At 51.7% G+C, this 13346-nt stretch overlaps 1 protein-coding gene across 12 annotated transcripts in view; it reads right to left on the reverse strand.

Moving 5' to 3' along the window:
- Positions 1–13078, reverse strand: part of LOC121828826 (uncharacterized) — a 196861-nt gene extending 183783 nt beyond the window's left edge. For 5 of the 12 annotated variants that reach the window (XR_013050744.1, XM_076570605.1, XM_076570603.1 and 2 more), the window contains exon 1: positions 12289–13055. The gene's annotated coding sequence lies outside the window, so the exon portion shown is untranslated. The other 7 variants (XR_013050746.1, XR_013050747.1, XM_076570608.1 and 4 more) reach the window with 6 other exon arrangements.
- Between the last annotated feature and the right edge of the window lie 268 nt (positions 13079–13346).

A 13346-nucleotide genomic window follows, 5' to 3' on the forward strand; every position in this document is an offset into this window, starting at 1 on the left:
ACACACACACACACACACACACACCTTCTGTTTCAGCAAGGCATTCATCCCCTGACACTGAATTTCACTTGAGCCCCAGAAGTATGCAAGTTGGCATCTGGAAAATCTCATTATCCTTGATGCTGGAGGCAGGCAGGCAGGAGTAGGGTGAGAGGGTCTGGGAGCTGGGAGGACTTTATCAGCTATGCAGGGGGGTCTCAGAGAGGTGGCCATGTGTCTGTCCTCCCTCCAAGTGGCCATGGCTGTTCTGTCCAGAGCCCTGAGGGTGAGCTTTGTGTTGAGCACATACAGCAGACGAGAAATACTTTGGACAACTGAGTCTTAGGGAGAGTTGTGTCACCCAGCAGGTTCATGGCTATGGTTGCCTATCTCATCGCTGGGTGGTGGCATTACACTCACTCTGTGTCTCACACTGTGCCCCTTCTCCAGCATGACTGTGAGCAGGCACTTCTGGTGAACTTCAAAGAGGCCCCTCCCCTGCAGGGAGATGAGATGAGCCACCCGTCTGTCAGTCCAGCCTCAGCGGGCAGCACAAGCTGGGGGCTGCAGAGATGGGTAAGTGGTTAAAAGCACTTGCTGATCTCGCAAAGGATTCTGGTTCCCAGCGGCACATTGTGAGGCTCACAACCACCTGTAACTTCAGTTTTAGGTATCTGAAGCCCTCTTTTGACTTCTGAAGGCACATGTACAAGTGTGGTGCACACACACACACACACACACACACACACACACACAGGCCCACAGACATATACTAAAAGTAAAATAAAGGAGAAGGTAGCTCCAGCTGGAAAGGCACCTCTGAGTAGAAGCACACACCTGCCACATGAAGTCTGAGACCAGACCTCTACGCAGGTAACTAAAGCAACGGTGTGCAAAGGTCGTGTCCCTGAAGGGAGACTTTTCCAGCTCCAGGGTGCAGTCACCGTGGCAGGAAAGACTCACCATCGGGAACTGTAGGCACTTGCTTACATTGCATCCACACCCAGGAAGCAGAGAGAGGGATATGAGCATCCAGCTCGCTTTCTTCGTTTTCCACAGTCTAAGATCCCAGCCAGTAGAATGGCGCTGCCAACATTCAGGGTGGGTCTACCCACCTCAGTAAACCCAACCTAGAAACTCCATCAAAGACATGCTCCAAGGCTTGCCTACTAGATGACCCTAGATCCTGTCAAACTGGCGATGTTAGTCGCCATAGTAACTGACTGCCGAAGCCCCTGAACTTGAAGAGAGACGGTTGAAGGAAAGGCGGGGGAGGAGGATAGTCATGGGAGGAGGTTGGCTGAGCATCCAAGTCATTCCCACCTGCCCCAGGCATCTAGACAACCACGGTCACACATTCTATGGCACAATGTCCCCATCACTGACACTTATGCAGCAAGGGCATTCCCTGTCTTCCCAGGGGCACTTGCAAATGTCGGAGTATTGGTAAACCCGACATTGGTGATCTTCAGTGAAGTGTTCTGTCCCCAGCCTCCATTAATCCAAATGGTCATTTGATAAAGAGGTCAAGGGGGTGTCTCTCCAACTCCATGTTTTATGGAACGTAGAGCTGTGGTGGCTGGTCTTGGGGAACAACTTGGCACACCCGACAAGAGGGATGCTCGGTTGAGAAATTGCCTCCATCAGGTTGGCCAGTGGGTACGTCTGTGGGGAATCTTATCAATCGCTAATTAACACAGAACTCAGCCCTCTCTGGGTTGGACCATTCCCTAGGCAGAGGGGCCTGGACTACTTTAGAAAGGTAGCTGAGGCCATTCATGGTCACATACATCACCAAGAACTCAGTAGGCAGAGGCAGGTAGAGATCCCTGTGAGTCTGAAGCCAGATTGGTTTGCATAGTTCTAGACCAGCCAGAGCTAGATAGCGAAACCCTGTCTCGGGGGGGGGGGGGGGGGGTAGGCACTGAGCAGTGCTTCTCTGTGATCTCTGCTCCAGGTTTCAGCCTTGAGGTCACTTCCCTCATGAAGTGACCTGGAAGAAATGAAGAGGAAATAAACACTTGGCCCCCTAAGTTGTTATTAGTCGTGGTGTTTATCACAGGAACAGAAAAGCAAACTAGAACATGAGCTAAGGCTAGACTACGACATGAGCCAAGGCTAGACTAAATCAGGGATGATAGAAGTTAAAAAAAAAAAAAAGTCACCACCTCAGATACAGAGTAAGAAGGCTATGACTTTGCATGTCCCCACGGGATGTGAACAGCCTGTGAGAACCCTGTGGGCCCAGCAGATGGGGTTGGTCACCAGTTTCCTGAGCCTTGCATCCAGGACAAGGGCAGCTGGGCTCAGGTGCAGACAGCTGAATCCTCACCAAGGAGGGCTGCGTGGGGACTGACACCACCCGAGGAGTCGTGAGAGGAAGAAGGAGCCCACAGGCAAGAAGAGAACAGTCCCTAAAGTTGGCAGGACCAAGGCAGCAAGGAGCCAGGGCTCAGTGTGTGGCTCAGCAGTGTCCGGGGCAGGGTGAGTGCCCTGCATGTGACGTTGCTGGCCATCGGTCACGGTCACGGTCACAGCACAGGAGGGCAGACACTGGGCCAAAATGGGAAAGTGGCCAAAAAGCAGCCTGTGGATCATTTCCAGAATCACATCCCAGGGGGAACCAGTCAGGGACGCAGCAGTGGCTGCTGGGAATGGGAAAGAAGCCCAGGCATGGGGCAGCGGTGCCTGGGGGCTCAGCAAGGGGAGCTTCAGGAGTGGCCCCACCCCCACTCAGGACATTGCAAATCTAAGGAATGAGTTGTGAAGTGAGGCCAGGCCAGTGGGCGCTTCCACACCCCGGGTCACCTTGGCTGCATCTTAAGGGATGGTAAAGGTGACTGGCCCACGGCCACCCAGCTAATCGGGAAGAAGCAAGGATTCAGGTGGGAAACCTGCCTGTGAGTGGGAACGCACACAGTCCAGGCTCTCCCAGTCACATCCTCACCTCAACCTGCCACATCCATCCTAGAGAAAGCAATCCAATCCCCAATGCCGAGCGCGATCCACTCGGACCCCAGCTCTCGCGTGGATTCCAATCGCACAGAGAGGACCCTGTGCAGGCCAGCTGCCTCCTCACTGCCGTCACCCACCACCATGTTCTTCATGGCCAGTCATCGTGGGGCTCAGGGAAGACCTTAGCAGAGGGGTGAGCCATTGGGGACAGCTCTCTCCGTCCCCAGGTTCCCACTGCTCCACAGTTCACACAAAGGCAGTGGCATGAGACTTCCCTGACATGGAGCCATAGAGGATGGCATGCTGCAGTGGCAATCTGCCACCCAGAGCAAGGCCCCTACATTAAGGAGGAAAAGACAAAAAGACACCAAAACCCACACTATCAGCCGGACGATTGAATGCCCACTATGTGTGGAGCATCTCTAGGAATCCTTCATCCTTAATCCCTTTCCTGTCTGGAGAGTATGGATTCCTGTGTTCCCATTTTACAGATCAAGAAACTGAGGCTTGAGTGTTGAGCAACTTCACAAGTGTACAGCAGGTAGCTGGCTGAGTAAGGCTAAACTATAGGAAGAATTTTCAACTGTGTTTTGTGGCTTCCTAGGGGACAGACAGTCCAAATGGGACAATAACTGGAGAGAGGCAAAAAAAAAAAATCTCAGAACTTAAAGGAGTAGTGGTGTGGCATTAAGACAGCCTGGCACCTCTTCAGGGTCCCTGACTGTGCCAGTTCTGTGCTTCTTATCAGTAGCCTCTGAATGTACTCTGATGCTTGTGACTGTAAAAGCTCTCCAAAGACAATGTGGAAGAGTCTAAGGCAGTGACAGCATCAGAGCATGGAGCTTCTTTATAACCAATCTAGTCAGACAGCAGAGTGGCTTCACATAGACAAGAACACAGCAGACCCCCTCTGTCCTCACAGCAAACACTCCAAGACCTCAGAGCGTGCCTGAAGCCGCAGGGAGCATCCCACACTGTAGGCATATCCTGGTTTTTTCAGTGTGATCTATGATTAGGGTGAACTTACAACTTAGACAAAATAAGAGATAAACGATTATTCATGAAATTTCACAGTTATAACAATAAACTACACAATAAAGGGATCACCAGTCCTGTGCACTGGGACAGTACTAAGTAAAATGAAGGGTATTTGGACACAAGCACTTGCTTCTGGGGCACTCTAATGACAGCTGAAGAACTAACAGGCGGGTGGTATATACACTGTGGATACTCTGGACAGAGGGATTTGCGACTGGGCAGGATGAAGCAGGTCTATGAGAGACTTCATCACACTCTTCCCATCCACATGCAGTTTTTTTGGGTTTTTTTTTTTTTTTTTTTTTGGTTTTTCAAGACAGGGTTTCTCTGTGTAGCTTTGCACCTTTCCTGGAACTTGCTTTGGAGACCAGGCTGGCCTCGAACTCACAGAGATCCGCCTGCCTCTGCCTCCTGAGTGCTGGGATTAAAGGCGATCCGCCTGCCTCTGCCTCCTGAGTGCTGGGATTAAAGGCGTGTGCCACCACTGCCCGGCCCACATTCAGTTTAAAGCTTAGAGATTGTTTATTTATGGGCTTTAACATTTGGTGGGCCGGGTTTGCCTGTGGGTAATCAAAACCAAGGAAAATCAGAGTGAGGCCAGAAAGCATCATCGGGGAAAGTACGTATGCAAACCCAGCAGCTTCCGGCCACATGTGGCTATGAATATTTAAATTTTAATTAAGTGAAATTATGGCCAGTCCAGTTCCTGGTCACATTGGCCACATGTCAACACTTGCGGCCACCACATCAGGCAGGACAGACAGGGTGTTGCCATCGCTGCAGGTTTTGTTGGACAGAGCTGCCTCAAATGCTTTGAAAAGCCGTGGCATACGTGAATATACTGTTTGACTTCACCAGATACCCAAGAGCTGCTCCTTTGTGGCCAGGCAGAGATAGGCGCCTCTGCATGGTCAGCAGCAGATGGGTAAGGTGTGCAGAGGCTGTCTCCATCAGACTGCAGCTGGCTGCAGAGACGGGAGAGATCACCACGCCTGAGGGTGGCTGAATCGCCAGCATCAGAGCTGTCAGTCTGTCCCGAGTCCCGGTGGTGTCAGCCCTGCGTGGCTCCTGCAGCCCCTGGTACCACAGTGAACGGCAGCCACTTCAAATGATGAGGAGTACCCTGTGGCCTGATTTCCGTCATCACGTTACCCCAAACTACCTAACCACCCCTGGAACACAGGTCCAGCAATGAGGGAATCTATTCCCCCGATATCAGGTAGAGAGGGAGGGAGGGAGGGCAGGGTGCACTTGAAATGGATGAAGCAAGTAGAGACACATTCTACAGGAAAAGTGAAGCCTGAGGAAACACAGACAGGGCTGGGCAGGCAGCGGAGCTGTTGGTAAAGAACTTGACCTGCAACCCGGAGGAGGCCAGAGCTCAATCCCCAGAATCCACACTTTAAAAGCCAAGTGTGATGGTGTACACTTGGGATCCCATCTTTGGGGAGGTAAAGACAGGAGATTAGCCGGGGCTCACTGCCAGCCAGCCCGGTATGTGTTGAGTGACAGGCCAGTGAGAGCTGGCCTCAAAAAAAAAAAAGGAAGAAAGAAAAAGTAAGCACCTAGTTTTGTCCCCCGGCTTCCACTACAAGGATGGGCATGTTGACCAGCGTGCGTGCACGTGCACACACATACACGCAAATGAACAGACGCGTCCACCCTGAAAGTCCAAGGATAGCATGAGAGGGTATGCCGAGGCTCAACCACAGAACCTAACAGTCCAACCTGTTTGTCAAAGGCAGAAGAGAGTTATACTCCAGGTCCACTGTGGCTGCCGATCATCTATAGTTCACAAGCTGCCCCTTGAGAGACCCTTCCCCAAGGCAAAGTTAGCTCTTCCAAGGACTGTTTTGATGATTCCACCAGACCTAGAGAGTTCTATGCTTTGAGCCCGTGGTAGGGTCCCCTAAAAATGTTCATTAGAGAGAAAACATGAATATATTCTCGACATACTCATGAATCCAGTGTGAATGAAATTTACCATTGCACCAAGGCAGTCATACACTTTTATTTTAAGGACAAGAAGGCTGCTAGAGCCCCGGCCATCTCCTCTGCATCCAAGACAGGAAGAAGGAAGGTAGAAGGAGTCAAAAGGTTCAGCCAAAGCACCTAGAACACATGGGGGTCCAGAGAAGGAAAGTGTAAGAGCAAAGGTCAAAGGTTAGAGATGCCAGAGTCCTTTCAAGAGCTTTCCCAGCATCCTTGGTGAATCTACTAGTCTTCATCTTTCTAATGGCAGAGGAGTCTGGGAACAGTCTTAACCGGAAATACTGTTGTCCCTGGCAACACAGAAGCTGTTGTTGACAACATAGGAAGAAGAGGATGTAAGACAGGATGCTTAACAACAGGTGTGTGGGGCTGTGGAGATGGCTCGCCAGTCAAGAGTCAATACTTATCTTGCAGGGGCCTAGGGTTTGGTTTCCAGCACCCACGCTGGGCAGCTCACAACCCTCCAGCTCAGGGGGTTGGACGCCTTCTTCTGGCCTCCAACGGCACTGCACCCTATGCATGATTTAAGAAAAAAAAAATACTGAAGTCAACTGCATTCATGGGATAGCTCCTCTGCCCTATGGATGAGCACAGAGACAAGTCATTCACTCCTCTGTGACCAGGATCTGCTTTGTAGAGCCTGGACAGAGATCTCACAGGAAGTAACAGGAAGCTTTCCAGGGAGACTAGAAGAGCAGCCCCTTTTTATCTGCGCAGTCAGCAAGCACTTATTCTTTACCTAAAAAAGCAGCATGGTGGCCCTGCCTTGACTCCCGGGGCCTGAGGTGGAGGCAGGAGGATCATGAGTTTGAGGCCAACCTGAACTTCACAGTGAGGCCCTGCTCTGTTCACAGAGGGCGTACTTGGTGCCTGGCTCTGTTCTAGGTCCCTGTATAGCTATTCTCAGACTCACAAAAAACACCACCTGTGGCATCTGTCACTGTCATCCCACACCATCAGATGAGGGGGAGGTGCAGAGGACAGAAGGAAGAAACTCCTGTCCCCACTGGTAGTCTGCAAAGGACACTACCAGGGATGTGAGGAGAAGGGTAGATGAGGCCTTTCTCATCTGGTGGCTGGTGAATACCAGCTTGTCGAATATGGTAGGTGCCATAGGAGCCTGGGAGACAGGAAGCACCCTCCCTTCCCTTGAGTGACTCGACCTCCACCCAGGCAGCAGCCGAGAAGCTGCTCAGACCTAGCTTCAGAGGCCAGGCTGGCGTCCAGCTCAGAGACAAAGGTGCTTTTGCTTGGAGCATCAAAAGAGGTATGGCCCCAGGGGCCAGGGACTCTGGTTTATAGAAAATGACCTGACCAACCGCGGAGGAGTTGAAATGGATGAGTCCCCATCACCTGGAGCCAAAGTGGGTCATAAGATGGCAAAGGGGTAGGGGCTCTTGTCCTTAACTCTACTTCAGACCCAAGTGCCCTTCTTGTGAGTCCCATTTCAGGGCCTTGCTTCATCCCTCACCACCCCTATCTTCCTCCACCCACTCGTTCATAGACTGTGGCTGAAAGTCAACTGAGCCGCTTTGCTGGGGATTTTAGGGAAACTTTAAAGGAGGCTGACATCCAAAAGATTAACTTTTTTTCCCCTCCCCACTTCCTTCCTCCCGTCAGGGCAAAGACGGTGATCACCTGGAGCTTCAGCAGCCTTCTTGAAACTATAAGACAAACTAGAGACAGGAAGCCAGCGCTACGGATGACGGAGCTGGACAGTGGACGAGCCAATTACCTGTTGATTCTCCCTGGACAAAGCCCTTCCTGCCTGAGAACGGTACAGTTGGGAGAACAGAACCCTTTAGCTGTGTGAGAGCAAGAAAGCTTGGCTCCCTGGGGAGCCACTGATATTTAGGAAATGTTCCCTTATGTCCAGCTGAATTGACAGGCGCCCCAGCAGCCCCCACACACTCGGCAAATTACTCAAGGATACAACTTCTGCCATGATGAACAAAATCCCTCTGTTTTAAACATGGTACATTTTCCAAGGGCAGAGGGGCAGGAGGGTCCCACCTCTCCTGTCCCAGAAGTCCTTGTTTGCATATATCAATCTGGAAAGTGAAAGATAGACAGGGAACCCAGGCTGGGTAAGATGCTCTCTCTCATCAGCACCTCAGTCTATGCTAAAGACAACCGGTTGAATCCTCTGAGGCCAGCTGATCATTGGTCCCCATCTCCTTCCTGTGAGCCAGCTTCCTTCAGACTGTCTTTTCTGTGAGCACTAGGATCCACCCAGAACCTGTGGGGAGCCCTGCCCTTGACACACCCCCAAATCTTAGCCGTGGTACCAGAGGTAGAGAAGAGCCCTGAGGCTCCTGGCATAAGAGCAACTTATGGGGACCCGTGACCCCACCCACATGCATGCACATGTCACATCCACAATCCTCTAGCACGCCCAGGCCAGTCTCAGTTCTCGGAGCCTAAGCATTGCACGCAGGACAGACAGAGCACAAAGAGGGTCCCTTTCATAGGCTGCCACTGTGACAGTGCAAAGACCAAAATGACCCAGGCCACTTCTGGCCCCTGAGGGTGGGCATGTGGATGTGGCTTTTGAGACATGGCATAATTCAAAGCCCCCTTGGCACTGGTGAAGAAAGGCTGGTCTGTGCTCCGGTTTGGGTCTTTGGCGTAGCTTACTTAATGTTTTCAGTATGACTCATCTCCCATTTGTGATGATCTTCAAGTAACAGGGATCTAGAGAAGCTAAAGGATAACTGCCATTGCTTAGCCGGGAAGCATCTGTGCCAAATCCAGCTGTGCCACCGCCAGAAGGTCTGTGCCTAGCAAGTCTGGGTTTCCTGGCCTTTGGCCCCTGCGTGAACACAGGAAGCCCTCCGGGCTGCCTGCTCTTGCCCATTTTTCCTGTGCTGAATGGGAGAGTGGCTCCCTGGCACCTGTACATCTTCAAGGCAGCTGCTGTGTGGACTGTCCAGTGAGACAGTGGGTAAGGCAAGTGGCTGTCTCCTTCCTCTGGTCCTGGGGGTGGTCGTGGTGTTAAATAGAGAGTGCACCAAGTGACTAAAATGGGAACTGTCCTTTGGTAATGATGTTGACAATGAGGAGGAGGAGGACAGTGATAATCATAATGGTAAACGATGTCACCTAGAACCCAAGGTTTCCTGGGAGGACCGAGGAGCAGTGTCCATTTGCCTAATAAGAGAGCACAATGGTGAATGAAGAGCTCACCATGGATTGAGGCCTCAGGAGAGACCTTGCTTCAAGGGCAAGATCCATTCTTAATAGACTATCACAGGGCAGTGGGGCCCAGGACAGATGTGATAGGCTAGTCTCATCTCTGTGGACACGGCTGTCCTGGTAACGGAATATCCTGGCAACTGGGATATGCATCCCAGAATCTTCCCAAGGCTCACAGCCATGGCATTCCCGTCCTTGCTTCCTGGTGAGGAAGACGGGACACCAGGGACTTCAAGATCTCACCAGCACCGCCCCAGACTCGAACACAGAGGTGGTATTGTAAAAACCTCTGCACAAAAGGTCATAGGGCAGGGATCCCACTACGATGAAGACCAGAGGTGGACAAGGCCACAAGCCACAGGTTCGTTCCAGGCGGAGCACACCACAAAGGCAGGAGTCTGGGCACTGTCGTGAAGTTAGGAGCACTTTCTGTTTGCAGTTAGCTGTCCCTTCCAAACGTGGTCTCGATTCCTGACATGGCCTGAGCCCCTGGGACTCCTGCCTGCAGCAACACTCAGCTCAGCAGTGTGGCAAGTGGGGGCCACGACAAAGCCACAAACCATGTGTGCTGTGTGTGTGTTCAGATGTGTGAACACAGACCTGCACCTGCCCTGGCACATGCACGTAGAGGTCAGAGGTCAGCTTCCAGTGTTAGCTATCACCCTTCGCCTTGTTTGAGATGGTGTGTCTTGCCTGCAGCCATGCACTCCAGGCCCTGCCCCCACCCCCCTCCACCCCCCATTTTGCCATGAGTACTGGGATCACAGACAAAGGTCACCATATCCAGCTTTACACGGGTCCCGGTGATCTGAACTCAGGTCCCGCCGCCTGTAATTCTAGCTCGTCACTGACCGCTGAGCCACCCCGTCAGTGCACAAATCATGGTTTTGGCATTTGTTTTCATGTTTGTCCGTGGCCTTTTTCTTGACTTGTTCAACAGCTTTCTCCTGAGACCTGGCAGCCCATCTGAGGCTTGCTTGTCTCTCCCAGTAAATGGCAATCAGATGTCAGAATCCTCATGACTGCCTGACCTCCCCATGGCAGATCAAAATCGACGCCCCAAGGAACACAGTCCCAACGACACTCACAGGAGGTCTGGAGACACAGAACCCACAGACGGACGCACACCGGGGACCAGCACATGTGTGACATGGGAACCCATGATGGTGTGCCTGGCCCACAGACGTACTGTGTCACAGCTCTTGATCCCATGAGGTGGCATTTTTCCAGGTACTTGAACAGCTTACTTACTAAGCGAGCCAAACGGATGGGTCTCCGTAGGAATGGCGGGAAGTCTCTCCTGCTAAAGGGCCTGAGCTGGCACTATTGTTTTTAGCCTTAGGACAACTGCTTCCTAGGCTGGAATGGCAATGACTTCCTTTAAATGTGTTGTAGTTAACTATAAACCTGCAAACCTTCAGAGGGATTGGAAAATAAGGGGATCTGGCAATGGTGATGTTGCTGGAGTGCCCTCTCCACCCAGGCCCTTCTTTAAGCACCGGGCAAGTATTAACTCCATGGGCCCCTTGCACAGAGGACAATGATCTGGAAGACCAAGGTTTCCACAAGTTGGACAACAGGGCCTGGGGCCCAGTAGCCCCTCTTCAGAGGCTCCCCTCCAACCCTCTAATCTTGCTATCCAAGTTTTGTAGCCTCAGGGTGTGGCCCCTGAGAGCTGGGACCCACCCACAGTTATCTAAACACAGATAAACAGTCTTCAAGTAGACCCGCAGAGCTAGCTGGAGAAAGATTCAAACCCCTGCAGTGGCCTGTGAAGCATCCAGCAACCTCAGTGGGTTGCAGAAGCAGTATATACTTGCAGAAGCCGCCTTTCAAGTTCACACCTCACCTGATTCTCCCGATCCACCAAGGTGTGAACAGTCCACACGGGGATGGGTACAGCTGTGGCTCTAGCCATCCTGGTCCTTCCTGAACACCAGAGTTCTCACTTAACAAGCTCTATGCTCAACCAGAGACGGGACCTGAAACCATAACCATCAGCTCGAGGGCATGCTGAGAAAACCAAACACAGTGTTCCCGACAAGGGGACACATCCCTCAGCCAAGGGACCCCCTCAGGCACATCACAGGAGAAAGCTGGGAATCTCTGGCTGTCTCCTTCACACAGGGGCAGCCAAGGCTGATTTCCACCAAAGACCAAGCTCCCTCCTGGGCCAGGCCAGCAAGCCAATGCTGATTTCCACCAAAGACCAAGCTCCCTGCTGGGCCGGGCCAGCAAGCCCATGCTATGCTCAGAGCGGATGAAGCCTCTCTCAGAGCTCATTCAGCTAGGGTGCTGACTCATTCTTAACCCGGGAAGCCCCACACACCCTAGGAAGTTGCTCAGAACAGGATCTGATCTTCCCTGCAGTCTCTCTGCCACTTTTAAGCAAGTTACCATTTTTCAGATTTGCTTAAAAAGAGGCATAACAGTTACTGTAACCGTTATTTGACAGGAGAAGTATAAGCTCATAAGAACAGTAACTATTCAGTGACCTCAGGCCCCTCCACACCCGCATCTTCAACCATCCCCCTCCTGGTTCCCAGCCTGTGCCTTTTCTTTCTGCCTTTAAGCATGATTTCCCACCTGGAGCATTAAGGGAACGGAAGGGATGTAAAATATAGTCCTGAGGCCATTTGCACATGTTCGGAGAAAAGCCAAACTTCTGCCTCGCTGCCGTATTTCTTGCCCTGCAGCTGGACAGCTCAGGCCTGGCTGCTTAGGTCAGTGGCCAGAAGCTGCCCAGGGGCTCTCTTTCTTCTGCTTCTCAAGAGTGGAAGCTAGTCCAACCTCGGTGCCCAGTTAACACAAACTCACCCGCCTCCATCTCCGACCTTTGCTTTGGCTTCTAGCTAGGAATCGGAAGCAGCTTCCTTCCCCGGGGCCAGGCATCACTACATCCCAAGCTCTCCTCTGAGACAGCACAAGACACAGTTGGCATTCACAATGCACAGCTGAGAAACTCCTCCAGCGTCCCGCAGACACAGCAGAGGTGGGGTGGAGGCAGGGGGAGCCACTTTTCTGACATCACAGACCTCCAAAGTCTGGGAGAAGCAGTGTCTACCCCAGGACACAGCAGCTGTCACAGCTCTGAGGCGCACGCAGACATCATTGACAGAACGTACTCACCAGGGAGAAGCTGATGAATGGCTCCACCTTCCCAGCCACTGTGCTGTGAAGATCCCAAGACATGCTCAGCTTGCCTGGAAAGTCACTTTGAAACTTAGAAAGCAGCCACTGTAAAGGCACTGAGTCCCCTCCATTCTCAGAGATGTCCACATGATTAAAAAGAAAAAAAAGAAAGAAAGAAAAGAAAAAGGCGCACACCTCAGCCCTCATTGTCACTGGAACCAGATGACTCATGCTGACTCAGAGGCACCACTTCCTCTCCCGACATTCTCTTCATACTTTGTGAGCAGGGCTGGTCTGATTCCCAGGGTCTCCACCACCCTTCCGGAAAGAGCAACTTCCCAGACCCTGGCTGTGAGAGGTTCCAGCTTACAGCCAGTGACCACCCTCACCAGGGAAGAGGAACTTTGTTTAGCAGACTCGGGAACAACAGAAAATAAAAGGCAGAGATCTCACAAGCAATTGTCAGAGGCACATGGATACTGTAACACGCTGGCTCTCTAAAACGCAGCTCACGGAAGAGGAAAGAATCCATCTTTGCCGTTTTTGTTAGGGCATCTGGGTTTGCTTTGCCCTGATAACACCCATTTCCGTTCATGCTTTCTTTAGCACATAGTCCTGATCTAAAGCCATGGTGCATTTGAGCTGCTTGTGAGGAGCATGTGTGTCCTGAGCATGTGAAGACCTCAGGGACTCGGGCTGCAGGGATAGCCTAGAGTACCAAGGGAGGAAATCAAAGTTTTGGCTCTCTAACTTTTAAAAACTACTGAACGTTTCTGTGCAAGAACCAAGAGCCCGCCTCTAAGTCTGAGTTTTCTTTTGAATGATGCAGAGGGCGGGGCTATCTCCCGCAGCCTTGAGCATTTTTAAATTACGAGAAGTACCCCAGAGAAAGCGGAATCCACGTACCACTGAGCAGCCTCTGGTGAGACCAGGTAGGGTTGTTGATCTCTCTATGCTCTGTCCCCCAGAGAAAACGTGCTGTCCAAAGTGAAGTCTTCCTGAATAAAAATAGAAAAATACATAATTTTTTAAAAAAAAGGCATGGGTCTCACTTT

The sequence above is a fragment of the Peromyscus maniculatus genome, chromosome 4 (assembly GCF_049852395.1).
Source record: "Peromyscus maniculatus bairdii isolate BWxNUB_F1_BW_parent chromosome 4, HU_Pman_BW_mat_3.1, whole genome shotgun sequence".
NCBI lineage: Eukaryota > Metazoa > Chordata > Mammalia > Rodentia > Cricetidae > Peromyscus > Peromyscus maniculatus.